At 35.8% G+C, this 18,874-nt stretch overlaps 1 protein-coding gene across 3 annotated transcripts in view; it reads left to right on the top strand.

Annotated features, from left to right (window-relative positions):
- grk5l (G protein-coupled receptor kinase 5 like) overlaps positions 1–18,874 on the top strand; it is a 61,673-nt gene that overhangs the window by 14,548 nt on the left and 28,251 nt on the right. The gene's annotated exons all lie outside the window — the stretch shown is intronic.

The raw sequence follows: 18,874 nt of genomic DNA, 5'->3' as shown, positions 1-18,874 counted from the left end.
TTACCTCTATCTCATTTCTGCTAGCATAGAGGACAACATAGATGGAGCAGAGGGACCACACTCCTTTAGTTGAAAGCACAAGCAAATTCTCCTAAATATTTAATAGCTGATCAAATTAGGGGTGGGGTTTGGTTAGAGCTGAATAACAGCTGTTCCAATTCAGAAGAACACTTTTTCTTTTTTCTTTTTTTCTTTTTTGGTTTCAGCTAGGAAAAAGATCAATAGCACGAAACTAATTGGATTTATGCTCTGATCATAATGAATGCAGCACTAAACTTGGCTATTTTTTTGCTCAGGATGTTCTTATTGGACAGTGATGATGTGCCAAGAAACCCCTGAACTCGTAAGAACAGTCAGGTGGAGTCCATGGGTGGAATATGAGGAGCTTGAGGGGGAAGAGAGGGAGCGGCAGTGGTGTAGAGGAAATCAAGAACAGCTGGCGAGGAAGCTAGGGGCTCTAAGAGGAATAGCGAAACCACTTTGACCCCTTGTCCAAAACAACTACTGCGAATGTATTTCCGCTTCACCGCTTTGAAGTTCTATAACGAAAGCATTGTCAGATTTCTTGATGGCATTCCATGCAACCATTTAAGGCAACATCCCTGATTACAACAGGCCTTTTATGTTTCTCTAAATGACCTGTGTGTAAAAGAAAGAATAAGAGATAATCAAATGCCATATGCCTCTCCCTGATCTTTCATGTTGGGGCAGGTACTGTAACTGGCCTCTCCTACTTTTTTTTTCTTTTCTTTTTTTTTTCTCAATTGCTATCTATTGTTTTCCTGTGGACTTTGAGATGCTTCGGTGAAAGCATTGTGCGGCACACTTTGAGTGCAAATGCTTTGTGATGCTTGTGTGTTATGTAATTGTAGCACAAAGCATCCATGATGGCAGTCAGACCGGCATTGCTTTCTCACATTCCACACTCTCGCTATATATAGTGCCAAGGAGAGATACGACACCTGGCTTAAGTCTCAGGAAGAGTTTAATGATTCCTTTGTGTTACAGGTCCTGTTAAACATAGACAGAGTTACATGCTCACACAGCCACACACGCTAATTTGAAATGCATATCTTTCATACACACAGATATAGTACAAAAAAACTGTAAGGGGCCTCTACCCTGCATTTTTAAACACAGAAACGCATTCTTCGTATAATGGCCCCTTTTGGTTCACCATTTGGTTATCTTGCAAATGTGTTTTAATTAGGAATGTGCAAAATTGACTTTTTGGTGCGTTGCCTGAATAACTAGTTGATTAAACTGCCCCTATTATGCGTTTTCAGATATATTCATTTCATGTAGCATGTAATATAGCTGTTTGTGATTGTAAAAGGTCAAATTGCATGATAAATGTTGTTATTGTCCCCCAAAAGAAAGAACTAATTCTGAACTGCCAGTCTTTCCTACGATGGTTTATAACAAATCTCTTCTTCATTGGCTGCCTGTGAACAGCATCTACTTTGAAACATGCAGTTGTTGCTGAGGCCTGGAAGAGTTTGGTTCGCGTTGTCGACATGTTGAGAAGATTTATTTATTTATTTATTTATTGCTTGCACTTCCAAAAGATGAGGACTCAGGCTCGAATTTATATGGTAAAACCAACCTATCACTATGGGGCTGTTTACACCTGGCCACTTCATGCGTTTTCTCAGTCAGATCGGATAGCTATCCGATCGTGAAAAGACCAGGTGTAAATGCCCTCCGAAACGCATTCGAGACGGATTTGAATCCGATCGCTCAAACCACTTCAGGAGGTGGTCTGGGCCGCATTCCAGACGAAACTGGACAAGTGTAAATGCATCTGGTTGTTGAAACCACATATGTAAATTGTACTCCTCCCAAATATGCTAAAAAATAAACGTGTGAGAGCGTGTTATAGGCTATATGTAATGTTATAGCCAGATATACTACGACGCTATGGAACACGCATCACCGCATATGAGAAGCTGAGCATCTATTCATTAAGCCAACGTGCAAACTATCGCAAATCAAAGTGAAAGTAAGTCGTAGACGCTTAACACACAATCATCATCGTTAAAAGTAAATACTTAAAAAACGAAATGATCTTACCAGGGCTGTTGCCGCTCTCTCTTATGCGGTCTTTGATTTTGAAATTTTAGCTGATGATCAATAAAATGAAACTCATATCTGTTGCTTTCGGTGACATGCACTCCATTAAATCTGCATATAGCGCGGGAATTGAAGATCGGATTTAAATCCGTTTCGCAAAAACACATTTATGTGACCAGGTGTAAATGGAATCGTTTTGATAAATCAGATAGCTATCCGATCTGAGAAAACGCATGAAGTGGCCAGGTGTAAACAGCCCCTATGTATAGAAAAGCTGAGAAATCCTACAGAGCTGAAATTCAGAGATTAGTTTTTTGATATACGCTGTAAGCGGTAGACCAATCACAACAGACTTGAACATGTGACCACTCAGAGCAGAGTTGGCTTTCGGAAGGAGGGGTTTAGAGAGACTGAGTTCTTTATTGAACCAATTCAAACTCTGTTATTATTATATATTTTGATACAATGGGTTTTTGACCTTTTATGCAAATTCAAGAAATCCTAAAACAATGATGCTGGTTTTATGTTAATCTGATCTGACCAATCAGATTCATAGTTGTGTTCAGCTATGCAAGCTCTACAAAATAGAGTTGAATGCACCACTAGGGCTGTGTTCGATACATTGATTCGACGTTGTATCGTCACATCCTACTTGTCGATTTGAGTATTCTCTTTCATGAGATTACTGCATCTTCTTGGTCGGGTTACGTTTCTTCAAGCCGTAAACTCTGGGACAAGGCTTCTAAACTGTGAATTTTTTTAGGGGAGTGATATTCAAATGACTATTGTTTTCAGCCGCCACATTTATCAACGTACGATGGGATTGGCAGCATACGAATGTTTCATAAATGGCACGTGAACCCTGTCGTAAGATGATTTCTGCGCTCTGATCTGCACTCCTTTCTATGTTAAATTGATAAATGAGGCACATTATTTGTACAATATGGCATCATTTTCCAGCAAAAATTTATTTTTAATTATTTATTGTAAATTTAAATGCTATATATATTTAAAATATTTTGCATATGTAACGTACACATAATAGATTTAAAAATAATAATAATGTCAGAAAACTCAAAGCGATTATAGTAGGCTACTTGTTTCATTCTATATATTCGATTATTAAATTTTTTTCTACAATATTTTATTTAAATAATTTTACAATATTTTATGTAGATTAGAGTTATTATTTATTAGTATACACTACTGGTAAACAAGTTTGGAAGAATTAAGATTGTAAAAAAAGGCTGCATTTATTTGAATAAAAATATAGTAAAAACAGTAATATTGCGAAATATTACAAAAAAACCTGTTTTCTATATTTAAAAACATTTAAGTGTAATTTATTCCTGTGATGCAATGCTGAATTTTCAGCATAATTACGCCAGTCTTCAGTGTCACATGATCCTTCACAAATCATTGTAATATGCTGATTTGGAATAATTTAAGAGTTTTAAATTTGTTTATGAATAGTAGTATTTATTATATTTATTTATGATGAGGGAAGTACTGTCTGAACCACTGGTCTCATTGGGCCAGCAGAACGTTTTGTTTGACTTTTGTACAATAGGACTAAAACTGATTCACAATTACTGCTGAGTTGCTCTAAGGCCACACACTAGACAGACTGTGTTCCCACTCAACGTACTTGCAACAGACCCCATCTGACGTGTGTGTGTGTGTGTGTGTGTGTGTGTGTGTGTGTGTGTGTGTGTGTGTGTGTGTGCGCGCCAACAGATTTTGCCCCCGAGCTCAAAAGCTATTTTTAATTCTGGTAATTATCAAATGTCACATTAAGTATGCATGGCTTCAAACACTAATGTAGTGTCATCTATGTTAGTTGTGTAATAAATTAATGCCCAATCAAGCGAATTATTCTGACACCAGTTTTAACTTATATATTGGACCTAGAATTTAGAAATTAGCTCATGCTGGATAAATCTGCCTTTTAAACAAATGTGTGTTATGAGAATGCAAGAAGGATCATTTGTCATGCATTATATAAACAAAGACAATTCAAAATTTGCATTATGTTTGCATTCATAAAGTTTGCATTCAGGTTGGCAGCAACAAAACAGCAGCTCGGTTTTTCAGAAGGAATTTTCTAAGGCCAGAATGATGCTAGATTGTTATGGGTGGTTGGCAGGGCATTGCTATGCAGTTGCTAAGATAGTCTGGGTGTTGTTTATTTAATGCCATTGCTAAGGCGTTAACATAATGGCTTACATGTGTGCTGCTTTTACTCATAGGATAGTGAAACTGCCTATTAGATGCATATATTAGATTCTGGGATGGATTTTTTTTTTCTGTTTAATGAATTCTGCCCATTTGACATACTATTCATTTGACTTACTGCTTTTGACATACTAAACAGAAGGGAAGTAGGCATATTCAGAAGCAGAGATGCTCTCTATAATATTCTGGTCCCTAGTTATGGCTTGGTTTTTAATGCAAAAACTTGATCCCTTAGAAAAGTTTTAGCCTACCTATCCTCAACTTGTTCTAAACCTTTTACCCTTAATACAAGTAATCGTAATAGTGATGCTTAACTTAGTTGTAGTTAAAGTCTTGAGCATGTGTTGAGATACTGGCAGACAACAAAAGAATAGTGACTTCATAACCCTCATTTCTATGACCGAGCTAGTCATTTATGTTGAATATTTTTGAACTTTCAATAAAAAAACATTTTTGATGACGAACACCCTGTAATCTAGATAACTGCCTTTCTGTTGTTCTGTTTATGTTCTGATATAAACACATATATCAAAAATCAATATTACAAATATTTTAAATCTTTGTACTGCTGTGGAAAACGGAAGACACCATTTGTATTTATCAGAGTACAGCAAGAATCCTGTTTCATGTTTGACTGTCATTGGCTCAAAAAGGAAAATTCTGTCATTTATTTACTTGTCTTCTCATTGTTTCAAACCCATATGATTTTATTTAATCGGTGTGGAACACAAAATGTAATTTTTAAAGAATATCCTGGCCACTTTTGAAGACTGACCTTCAAAAAGTACTCAACACTACCATAAAATCTCTATATTTCTGTAACTTTTGAAGCCATAGAAATCTTTTGTTTGATAAACAGACAAAAATTTTGTTAATCACAGATAATCTGGATTACTGAGTCTCGAGAAGTGGGTCGGTCTGATTCGTAAATGCGTCTTACAACAGGTTTTGCTGATTGGATCAAAATATTTGTTAAAGCAGATATGACTCAAAAGAAAGATTTGTTCAGTATTCGGACATCTCTAATAGTTCATCATGAATGTGCCAAAAAGAGGTTGGACCTATGTCAAGATTCTTTGTGAAAACGTTTCAAATTTGTAACTGTTCCTTACATACTATCATATGACTCCAGAAGTCATGGAAGCAAAGAAATTGCATAGACTGCTTTTATAATACTTTTATGGTGCTTTTTGTCATGTTTGGAGCTTGACTGTCCTCATCCTACATTTTTCCAAAAATTACCTTTCGTGAAGAAATTCCTACAGTTTTGGGGTGAGTAAATGATGACAACATTTCTATTTTTGGGTGAACTGTCCCTTTAAATGGCTTAGACTTTATGTTGAATCTTTTACAAAGCAAGCACTGTTAAGTTGAGCCAAAGTGAGCATGGCCTGATTGCTAAGTTTCTCTTGGTCATGACTCCTTGAGTTCTTTTAAAAGCTGTTTGAAGCCAGTGCCTTTAAAGCGATAATAAAAAGACAAATGACCGCATCGCACTGGAACATTTCAACAAAAGGCCTCTTCCTCCAATAGTCCTGGCCTTCACCTTTGGAAAAGGCGGCACTTTTTTACATCCTGTGGCACAAAGGCTTCTGTTGTAGTTTGAGGGGCCACACCTTGGAGAAGTCCTTAAACACATAAGCACATGGACTTGAAGATCAACTATGTATAGAGAAGGTTTGTTTTCACTTAACACAGGTAGTCGTGTCACTTTTATTTTCTGTACCCAGACTGTGTTGGCTACCGTTAGTAGCCCGCGCCGTGGCAAAGCAGAGTTAAATAAACACCAGCTATGCTGAGGTTTTGTTTGATAGTTTCTAACACGTTGGGTGTCTTTTGGAAACCAGTTGTGTGTTCTCACTTATGTTGACATGGACTGACGTAAATCCTGATAAAGCCATGACTTTAACATAATTTCACGCTGTTTATTATTACACATTTTAAAATTTGGTGCCTTAATATCACTCTATATATGGTAACAAGGTTCAAATATGTTTTTTTAATTTTTATTGATACACAATATTTGCCCCGAAATTGATTTTCAAGGGCATTTTTTCCTAGACATGTAAAAACACACAGCTTGAGTCAATTTAGACTACTGATCGAAAGGTACGATTTTTTTAATGTATTCAAAAGAAATCTCTTATGCACACCAAGGTTGCATTTATTGGATCAAAAATACAGTAATTAAAAAAAAAATTTATAAGAATTTAAAATAACTATTTTCTATTTTAATATATTTTAAATAGTCATTTATTCCTGTGATGATACATTTCTAAATAACAGCATTTATTTTTCTGTAACAATCTTTACTGTCTCTTTTGATCCACTTAATGTGTCTTTGCTGAATAAAAGTGTAAAGGTGATGATACACAGAGCAAATTTTTGAGCAGTGTTGCTGGGCAATGTTGCCGTCAACGGGCTACCAGAGGAGACACAGGGCCCACGAACGATCTAAATTATCCAGATAGAAATGTATTGCCCATTTTCAATGGGAAAGTGCCCAAACAACAATCGCTTGGCAAGATTGCCCAGCCACATCGCTCAAAAAGTTTTCCTGTGTATCATCACCTTTAATTTCTTTTCTTTTTTTAAATCGTACTGACCCTAAACTCTTGAACGGTAAATGTCAAACACTTAATTTTAAAATGTACAAATGTACAATAAATGTAAAGTGAGTGATCATCTAAAATTTTTAATTCTGTCATTATTTGTTCCAAACTTGTATGCATTTCTTTCTTATGCTGCAGTTATGCCCTTGCTGGTTAATTAATTACTTTGGATATAGCAGTATTTGTATTTATGGGAAGTCACATTTTTGATAGTGGTTCGCAGATTCCCCCAAATGGCTCCGGCATGAGCACCAGCAGCAGTTGGGTAGATACACCTGGTATACATTATTAGGAAACATTGATAATGGATGAAAAACGGAGAAGTTCACTGAGAGGGCATTTTCATCCCCACATTATATATATCTTGGGTATTTTTACCCCAAGGCCTGGTTAATTTCATACACGGGTCACAGCCCACCATTTCTTACCCAAAAAGGGTCTACAAACTAGATTTTTGTTTTGTTTTTTTCTAAAATACCAATTGAGAGAACATTGGTGTATATATAGTGATGCTATGTTTTACCTCTATGTTTTACCTATAATGGCTATTTGAGTTGTTTGACATTATTGTAAAAGTGCTACACAGACGGTTAAACACACATGGCGTTGTAAAAAAACAATCTTTTTAATGGGCATGCTATAATTATAAGTATAAACAGCGTTCTCTCTTGTCTTCCAGGAAGATCCGCTTTACTTGATATAAGGCAGGTTTGGCCTTTTTTTTTCTTTCCTTTTTTGTTCAAGTCTATGAATGCTTTGCAAACATTTTGCTAACTGTGAATTCAGTGACTAGTTTCATTCTTAAAACATGAAAGTGAATAACCACAAATGGCAAAACAACAACCATTAGCACATTTTTATGTCATTCTATTAGATTTTTTTATGTATAGATTTTATTTTCCCTTATCCCAGACCAAGGGAGTCCATTTCCACTGAACAATTTAAAACAAATAGATGTATTATAATATTTATAATTTTAATGAACAAATAATTATATATATATATATATATATATATATATATATATATATATATATATATATATATATATATATATATATATAATTTTTTTGTTTTTGTTTTTTTTGTTATGTAAAAACCCGTGGGCCAAAAGTGCTTACAATTGAAGAAACGGTTACTGTATAACAGAATACCAGTCCAAAGCAGAAGTCTTACACATTATGTCACGTCCAATCACCATGTGAACATGAATTAGTTTTGAAAATGTAGTTGCTTAGTCTGTTGTGCTACATTATCAGATTTTGTCTGCATTTGGGTGCTTTCAATGAGTTTTTAAGAAGCTGGGTTGACATTGAGGTAAATAAAAGAATGCCATTCAAACAAGCACTACAAATTAAAACCCTAGGCTTTTGCATGATTACATGCCACTGAGGTTTGCATTTTGCACTATTTGACTGTGTGGTGTAAATGCAAATCGCTTTCCAGAAACTGACATGGTGCCCACACAAGAGAAGTCTGTTTTCTCTTCATTCACCTCTGCGTTTGCATGCAGCTTAATGGTGATCAACGTCATCTTTCAATTCATTGATTATGTGGTAGTCTTTCTGTCATTGTATGCATGCAAACCAAACGGGCACCATTTTGCTTATGCATGCTTTTGATGTTGATCTCTGACATGGAGTTTATTATTGTGGTATGGTGTGTTTGAATGTTGCCAGTGTTTCCTGTTTGACATCTGCTGTCAGCCATCACAGCACAAGAGATGCTAGATTAGAATGTGATGTTTGATACACTGTCAACAAGCAACCGATACTGTAATATTTAGTAATGGTTTATAAAGATGGTAAAAGCCTTTTACACGTTTAAATTGCTTCAAAATAAAAAGCGTATTTTGTGTAGCTATTTAGTTAGCCTTTTATTAACTGTTCTTTAGCTTTTATTATATTAAATAAATAAATAAATAAATATAAATAATAATTTGATGACAGTCTTCAGATGCTCTGTAAACACTTTCAGGTGTCATGAAAATCGGTTTTAATTTTACAGAGCTGAATGTTCCCCAAACTACCCCACTCACTGATCATTTAATCTTTAAAATCATTTCAAGGTCATTTTGACATGTATTTTGATCCGCCAGGATAAGAGCATTATTTTTTTACCGTTTCATTGAAATTAAACTGTTCTAAATAACCAGTTAGCAGAAAAGAATCAGACTTCCTATCACCATAGCACCAGTGTGACCCTTTCGGGACGATTTGTAGACCATTTGCAACCATGATTGATATGCAATATCGTATTGTTGAAGAAATTTGCCAATCACAGTGCCATGGAAACACTGCCTTCTCATATGAGACTTTTCACCTGTATTTCTACCCTTACATTCTCAGTTCAAACTGAGGCAAAAGAGATGCATCTGGTTACCCAGGAAAAAAATGGGTAACACTTTATTTCAATGGTCCATTTTAGATAATCTACTAACTAAAGTACTTAATTGATTGTCAAGTCACCTTTATTTATATAGCGCTTTATACAATACAGATTGTTTCAAAGCAGCTTAAAGGCGGCCGCACACCGGACGCGCAGCTCAGCGCCACGTCGCGCCACGTCTAGGACAACTCTCACCTGAAAATCCGATAACATCAGCAATTTTCTGATTTCTGTAAGTAAATATAAAACTAAATGTATATTGCAGCACAGGGTGAAGTCCGTATATACATTAACTACGATTTGAGACACATAAATGTAAATTTAATATAAAACTACGTAAATGGCGCTCTGTGGCGCAGCAGGATTTTGAACACCGTCCTGAGCCGAAAGGCGCCGCCGGTGTGTGTACTCTCATAGAGAATAATGTGTTCGAATTTAAAAGACGTGGCGCGGCGCTGAGCTGCGCTTCCGGTGTGCGACCCCCTTTACAGTGATAACAGGAAAATAATGATTCAACAGTGAAAACATCGGCTGTAAAGGAGCTCTAAAAAGAAGAAAAAAGTGTCACTGTTGTTCATCTGAAATCAGTTCAGTGTTTATTCAGTTCCTTTGTAAAAATGATCAATTATTAAATTAGTTCAGTTTGGCTATAAAGCAGCTCTGCAGAAAACCGTTATGTCATCGTCCAGCTCAGTTCAGTTCTCATACAATAGTGTCAGTGCAGTTAGATCAATAATATTGTTAAATATTAAGTGTCCCCAACTAAGCAAGCCAGAGGCGACAGTGACAGGGAACCCAAACTCCATCAGGTGACAGAATGGAGAGAAAAACCTTGGGAGAAACGAGGCTCAGTCGAGGGGCCAGTTCCCCTCTGGCCAATTGAAGCAACTTGGTGTGGTTGTCAACTAACTTTCATTAGAGTATTAGTAGACGGTCTGCTTAATATCTGTTAACACTTTATTACAAACTAAACTTTTATATACTTAATGATCCCCAACAGACATTCTACTGCTTTGCAACTGCATGTCAACTTATTCTACTCACCTGAACCCTAACACCTAACCTTATGGTACCTTGGTTTTGAAGCCAAAAAAGCACATTCATCCATCATAAAAGTAATCCATACAGTTCCAGTGGGTTTATAAATGCCTTCTGAAGCGAGCGATGCATTTTTGTAAGAAAAATAAATATCCATATTTATATCTATAGACTATAATATAATATCTGGCGATAACCATAAACACCTAGAATGGCTTGAGGGTGAGTAAATTAGTTACCACTCTACAGGTAAAGCGTTGTCGGGACAATTCGGTTCGCGTATCTACACCGAAGTGATACAATTCTGTATCAAAAATGTTAAGGCCAGACAAGTAGTTTTTTAAGGCTTGGTTTATAGGGAATTACAAACCTGCGCATATATTCAAACGCGCATACCAATAGACTGAACTCGTAATATGCATGTGCACGCCATCAGCGTTCTCACAGGTTTCGCGTTTAAAGTCTGTGTAGAGTTTTCTGTTAAAACGGTGTTGTGTTAGCGGCCCCTAAGTTAGTAACTAATGATCGTTGCGACGGAAGTGAATCAATCAAATTAACTTTAGCTGGAAAATAACTTTATTCAAGAACCGCTATAAAGCCAAAACAATCTCGGTTACTTTAAACTATCCTTGTATCTCTGTAAAGCCACTTTGGAACAATCTACATTGTTAAAAGCGCTGAAGATGAATTGACTTGACTTAAATTATGGGATTATTAAAATTTTTGAGTGAACTAACCCTTTAACCTAACAATCTACTAAAGTCAACTAATACTCTGATGAGAGTTAGTTGACATGTAGTTGCAAAGTTTAAAGTCTAAATTGGATTTGAAAAAAGTGTAAAAAAAATTTACAACTATTTTACACTTTACACCTATTTTACACTTACACCTTTTTTACACCTTTTCTACACCTCTTATTTCTTATAAATATTTTAGTTTTTGTATATTGTCTATTATTTCCTCATCTACATTTTTTTTGCATTTACGTTTTTTTCTTTTTCATGTAGGCTATGTCTCTTGCCTCCTCAGAGAAAACGCCCTTGCTGTAAAAATATACCTGCTACCTCATGTTTGCAACAATACAGTGCACGTACAGTTGGTTTTTTCTGTCTGGTTGATATGGGCCTGCTATTTTTCATCTGATTTGTTCCCTTCCTCAGGATGTGGTTTACTGGTGAACAGTCTGTGAGGATGAACAATTAAGCAAGAGAATGCAGTCAGCAAAAGCATGCACTTGTGTATCTAAGCTCTGCAAAATGAGTGATCTGTCACTGATAAAGATTTATAGTATTCCTGTACATATAAAGTCGGCATGAAACGGAAGTTGTTATAGTCTTTTCTTTACTTGAGACATATCCAAGTGAAACGACTTCTTGAACAAGAAATAATGTAGTTATTGTAGTTACTTCGAGACTTGGTTTTGCTATTACTTTTTATCTAATGTGTGTGACAGTGAGATCACCTCGCGCCACTAAACAGAATTGTATTAGCAATATTATGCATCTATTTTAGTTCAATTAAATGTTGTATAAATTACTATATAAATGATGTGCTATAGTAGGGAATTAAAATATAACATTTTTAAATGTTATTTTATATAAATTATTTTATAAATGTATAAACCAATTATTGATTATTATTCATTTAAAAAATTTACTTGCCCTCTTTTCATTCCAGACTTGTATGCTATTTTTTTTTCTTTTGGAACAAAAAAAAGTCTTTAAAAATATTATTCAGAATGACTTTTGGATGAGTAAATGACATATAACGAATAACAAAATAACTACATTTTTATTTTTGGGGTCAACTGTCGTTTTAGGTCAATAGGCCTTCTTCATTTATCTGTCATGCTTGGTAACCTCCGCCATATCCGATGTAGCGGTAGATGTGAGCTGGCTTACAAGACATCATTGAAAAACCTCTCCCCAAAAGATCGACTCTATAACCATACAAGGAAACAGCAGTGCTGCTCCGTTGCAGATTTCTCGTCAATCAAAATGCGGTCAGGTTCTTCTTTGGTTCACACAGTCACATGTATATTTAGCCAGATGTATAGCACACACATTCACAGAGTAGGTAAAAAAGCGCCGTTTTTTTCCTCAGAAAGTGAAACCAGGTTGTGGCTGGTCGGCTGTTTCTTTTCCTCTTGTGTTATCACACATTAATATTTCTTAAGGAGCTCTTCTAACCGAGTCTGTCATGATAAAAGTGTGGTTAATCAAACCTTTTAAATGCTTTATGGGGCTCTGAAAAAACTGTGATGGCTGACGGCACGTGTTTAATTCACTGCGTGAATTTTTCAAGCAGTCCTCCTGAGTCTTTTAGTTTAGTTTTTCACAGGTGTAGCCAAATGTTTGTGATGGACATGTGCTCTGCCATGTTCACTTTTGCAAAAAAAAAAAAAAAAGTTTTGTTGTCAATTTTACTAAAATGGCAGTGGCACACAATTTTATTTAACGAAAAGAACATTTTATTATACAGTAATATGCAAAATGTTTGGACTGGTTTATTTGAATAAGTTCTTAAAACATTCTAAAAACGTTGTTAGTGCATTTGTTCATATTTTTCTGAACTGAATTTTAATTACAATGTTCATTAAAACCATAGTATTTTAATATTTAATATTTTATTATTATCTATAATTGTATTTTAGTTTTTGGTTTTATCATTTTTGACTAAATTAAATAATTTAAAACAAAGTATTAATGAGCACCATAAGTAACTTAAAATGTCAGTTATGCAAAATAATAGGCTACTAAAAAATACTAGATTCTCGTCATGTGTTCATTAATTTAATACTTAGACTAATATTAACTATTCTTTCAGCCACAAAAAGAGCATAAAGTTTTCTTTTTAACAATTTGCCGTGTTTGATTTTTTTAACATTACTGCTTTTGTTTTCCTTGGGTTTGGAACAACATGATAGTGAGTAAATGATGGAATAGTTCAGCCTAAAAGGAAAAAAAAATTTTTCCATTAGAAACGGGGCTAGCAGAATGGATTTTGGTATGATTTCAAGCTATGAAGACTAAAGGTTAATAATTGATCATAATCCATTATAAACAACTGATGTTGAACATAGATTGTTTATCAAGTCGACTAGGTGTTGCATGCAATCGCTTAGGCTACTCGTTTTTCCATGACACCGCGTCTGTCGAGTCGATACCTGTTATGGTCTCACCACACCACCATCTAAAACACCAGCACTCTGGTTGCAGAAAAAGAAAATAGACACTGAATCCACAGGATCAGGAGAATGGATGTCGTAATGTGAAGTTGAAGTGCACCAAGCACCGAATCCCCATAGAATTAATTTGAGAATCAATGAGAATGTAATTTGAGGCGTTATATGAAATACAGAGCATTGTAGATTCTGTATTATACATGGTAAATATATTTAAGTTGAAACTACACTGGCATTTCAGCAGCCTGGATTTTATATACTGAGGTGGTGTAAAATTGTTGTAAATGGGTTGTACTTCAGTTTGTGGATTGCGGTCAATAAACAAATCCTTAATGTGACGCTCACAGACGAGTGAACATGATTACTTGAACAGGTTCTGCAATTTATTGTAGTGTTTTATTTTACAGTTGTTGTTCCTATAACAACTCTGTTTCCCATTATTTTAATTGTTATATAACTGTAGTTAATGTGCTCTCTAAAGACTTACACCTCTGAATCACCAAGTAAAACAATCAACTGTAAAACGGCCTAAAGTTGCAGTGCAGGAAATGACGACTTGTTACCGTCATGCGTGTGTCTGCCGTTGCTCTCCATGTTTCTGACAGATGCATGGCGTAACCTTGTGAAGCATATTTTTATATTGTGCACATTAGGTCATATCTATAAAAACGAACATGAAACAAAAGGGTGTAGTCTGAGTCTTGTGGAACAAATTAAAACAGGCTCACTAATTCTTCAACTTAATATGGCCTCCTTTTCTTTCTTTTTTTTTTTAAAGCTGGTCTCTGACATGAAATACATTAATGTGTGTGTAAGGACACGGAGAGACAAACAATTGATTTCCTGTCATTCTCTCTCTATGGTGTGTTTGTTTTAGTGGATTGATCACTCTATGTACATCGAGGGTACTTTATAAATGCTGCCCAAATTGTGATATCTATTGTCAAAACAGGTTACCAATTGTCGTCAAAAAATAATAGCAATTAAGTCTCAAAAACCATGGAATAAGGCAACCCAAGTAAATTTATTGTATGGTAGTGTATACAACATTTTTTTTCCAGCATTTGAGCATGTTTTTTTTTTAAGATAATGAGACTTTTTTTAGACTAACTTTTTTATTCAAATGTGTGTCCAAATTTTTGACTGATCCAGACAGATTGAAATAATGTTTTGAAATATCTCAATGTCCAGACCTTCTATGTTAATACTGTCTCTTTGATTTTAGATTTTATTTAAATTGTGAATGTGTATGACATCAAGCACATCCTAGGACAATTTTTGGACATTTGCAGGACCTTCTCAAAACACCCAAACCCTGCTGGTCAGCCATCATGGGACACATTTTAAAATATAAATTCTGTTGTATATAATAGGGTCATGTTTGGAGACCTACAGGACTTTTTGTAAAGACTTTTTTGTACAGGAAATATTGTAAAGTATTACTGAAGCTGTTTTTTTTTGTAGAGAAACTAAAAAATGCACAATACGGTGCTTATACCATTCCTAAATAAAGATACACACAAGCACCTGACCGTGCTGTGGCCCACACACAGTGCCATGACTGGAATTCCTGGACTGAATCCTCACTCATTTTGAATATGAAAACAACACAGTGAGTTTGCCAAGAACCCGTAATTGCTAAACGCTGGGATCTGCGTTCCTTCATAATATTTTCAGCTTAGCCGTGTGTGTATGTGACCTGTTGTTGACTTTTGAGGAGTAATTCTGTAGTGATCACTAATGAATGATAAAGATGAAAGTTTTGACAAACTGTCTGATTTGTTAAGACTGAATATTTGCACTGTCATTTCGTAAATGATTAAATTTGTTCAGACAGTGTTTTTAATAGTTTTGCCATAGGGAGACATATGAGAGTAGTTGTTGCTGTGGAATGCAAGTGGATGAAGCACTGCAGATTTCACCAATGCTCTCTTTCATCATCTCATGTCAAGCACACCAGAAACCCAATAATTTAAAAATAAAGACAAAGTAAATGGTTACTGCAGTTCCTCTGATCTGATGCATGTCGAGCTGATCTGAGCACATATGTACAATACATTTACATAAAGCCGTGTACGCCTAGCGTCCACCTAAACCTCTCCAAATATTGAGACCGGATCCCTATCCCGCTTCAGTCATTAGGGTGGTGCTTTGACTTCGCTTTTCCAGCTGTAATAATCAGCAAGAGCTCCTTCAAGCTCTCTAAATATCATTCTCAGCAAATTCGATTCTTGTTTATATTACTCGGATGAGTGAGCATCAAGCCTTCTGACCTTCGCTGTCAATCTGACTCTTCTAGTTGGCTCTGAGATGGACTGAAAGGAAGGAGGTTAATTACATCTCTGTTTTTTTGACCCACTTTCTTCCAGGTGTTTTACATTGTTTGATGCATTGACTTCAGCTGGCCCGTGATGCATGCTCTGACTTGAACAGACCTCTGGCAGGAAGATAAAGCAAACATTCTTCTCTCGTGTGATTGGCATCTGGTTTTTTTCTGTGGCCGTCACTTTCCCTTAATCTGTTACAAACACACATGCATTAAAGATTATGTAAGCTGCAAGTTTTTGGCAAATTCTCATGATCAGATCATTGTTGCGGATGGTCTACAGTATTCATCTTTTTCTATTTTCGACCTCAGCAGTGTTTTGGGTTTCATTTATAATCTAAAGGTTTGTAAAATGAAAAACATAACTTAAACTTGTATGACCCATGGGTTGGTTTCTATTAAAACTAACAAATTTAAACGTTTGTGTGTGTGCATGCGCCTGTGTGTGTTAAGCAGTGTTGAGGGTAACACATTAAAGGCACACTATGCAAGATTTGTACCTTAATATAACAGCGTCGAAATAATTTTGATGGTAAACAAACTCTTGCCGCTGGCAAAATCAGCAATGCAAGTTTGAGAGGTGGCACCCCAACAAATCTCGCAAGAATCATCACTTGCTTTACGGCACAACGTCACATACATCAACAACATATGAAGCAGCCTCTATGGAAGACACTAGCACACATTTCAGACATGAATCATGGCAGAGTCGACGAAGAAAACAAAGAAAGTGTGGTCGGAAGAGTGCAGAGACGGCTCTGCGTTAATGGTATTTACAACAGTTAACGTTAAATACAAGTATTCCACAGCGACTCTAGGGGTCGCTGTTTGAGAAAAACGGAAACTGCATTGTGTGGCGTGTGCCTTTAAAAGTAACGCGAGTTACATAATCAGATTACTTTTTCAAGTAACTAGTAAATTAACGCATTACTTTTAAATTTACAACAAAAGTTAGGTATTTGTATTTCCTTCAGCCTGAGGCTTATTCATTTCACTCTTGTTGTGAAAAGTCTTTTACATTTGCCATCATATACATTTTTTTTTAAATAAAAAAACAATCAAGCAAGCCCAGTCCACATAAGAAATAGTATTGCAAAAGTAACGCAACACTTTACTTCCATAAAAATGAACTAATTATGCAATTAGTTACTTTTTTAGGGAGTAATGCAATATTGTAACGTATTACTTTTAAAGGTAACTTTCTCCAAAAGCCCGGCATTTCAATAGGAATCCACTTGTTTGGAAATTTCGCATGAGGGAGAATTGGGTTAGTCACACAAATTCGCTGCGTAAAGAAAGCTTTTTTGTTTGCACAATTTCTCAAAATTTCATCAGTTTGACCGTACCCTTAGGTCCCTATTTTAACGATCTATGCGTTGTGCAAGTGCAAGTGCACTTAGATCGTGTTCGAATATACTTTTGCTAGTTTAACGACGGGAAAAATGGTCAGCACGCCTGGCGCATGATCTAAAAGGGTTGCCCCTATTCTCTTAAGTAATGGATGTGTTTTGGGCATATTGTGCAATAAACCAATTGGAGTCTCATCTCCCATTCCCTTTAAAAGCCAGTTGCGCTCGCGCCATGGCGGATTCGCTATTTACATTTTTGCAAGCAGAAAAAAACTAACGCTTCTCTGGCGAGGAAACGGATCTGCTCGTGCGCAAATTTAAAGAGTGCAAGCAGACCATCTACGGGACAAAGTGTACGCGCATTGTGGACCCGTCTATAGGCGCATATTACTAATATCTTTAAATAAAAAATAAAATAAAATAAATAATGACCCATGGGCTGGTCTGAAAACGAGGTGTGTGCAGGCGCATTTGGTTGCTATTTTGAGGCAACTGAAATGAAATAGACTGCACCATTGACCAACTGAAACCTGGTGTAAAGTTTTAATTGTATAAATAATATACAATAATAAAATAAAAACAATAAAATTTGTTGGTTCCAAAATATGACATTACAGAAAAATTACAGAATTGTCCTGTGATACAGTGTGGCCAAAAGTGCCCATAGTTGAAGTGTCCTGTCCCAAATGCCGCACTTGATGTGTATTTACAGCCAGTAACTTGCAGGAGCGTATACTAAACTGAATTTCCTGCAAATAAACAAGATTTGAAGGGAATGTAAAACATGTATGCATAATGTACATTAAAATGCATTCTGTATTTTCGTAAATAATTGTAACCAAAGTTAAAATGCATTATAATATTTGCAGATTCCTTGTAATGTCTTAAATTGGTTGTTGTCATGTTAAAATAATTGTTAATAGACACACACACACACACACACACACACACACACTGAAATCACCCTGCCAAGTATGAACAACTTACTGTAACATTCCTCTCATATTTATTTAAGGTGGCTGAATCTGGCTAGTACTAACATCCCTTCAAAAATTCTGCCGTTTTGTGGGAAAGGATTTGATTTGTGGCTAATTAGCAAGGCCTGTCATATACGTGAGATGAATGTCTTTAAGGACCAGTCTTGGGCTTTACCTTCCCTGGTTGTTTGTGTTTGGAAACATTCAGCACTATTCACAATGCTTGAATTGTCAAATGCTTCATGTTTCAATTCCAGAGCACCATACAGCAAATTCTCCTTAAATCCAGAGTGAACGAAGTGATAAAGAGCACTTTTGTAACTAACAGTATCTAACTGTAGCAGAAGCTGCTCTGTTTTATTGGCCTCTACGAGTTTGAATGTTTCAAAAGGAAACCGTTATTGCAGAGCGTGACATAGTTTGTTGTAAAAGCTCCTCTTTTCTCTTGGGAGGGAATGCATATTTTTGACCTGTGTTGACGTCAGAAATGACATACTCGTTTTAACTAGAGCTTACTTACTCTCAGGCTGAGAGACCAGATGCTGACATGTTTTATTACACTGCACATGTTCAAAGTCACAAGGAGATTTCATGAGGTTCAAAGCTAATTAGCGGTCACATAAAGTATCCTGGCATTTAAAGTCAGCATGAAACGGCATTGTCCTGTAAAACTGTATCTTATTCATTGGGAT

The sequence above is a fragment of the Leuciscus leuciscus genome (assembly GCF_965113295.1).
Source record: "Leuciscus leuciscus genome assembly, chromosome: 13".
NCBI classification, from domain to species: domain Eukaryota; kingdom Metazoa; phylum Chordata; class Actinopteri; order Cypriniformes; family Leuciscidae; genus Leuciscus; species Leuciscus leuciscus.
The sequence above is the reverse complement of the archived record's forward strand: the minus strand, read 5'-3'. Positions and strand labels throughout refer to the sequence as shown.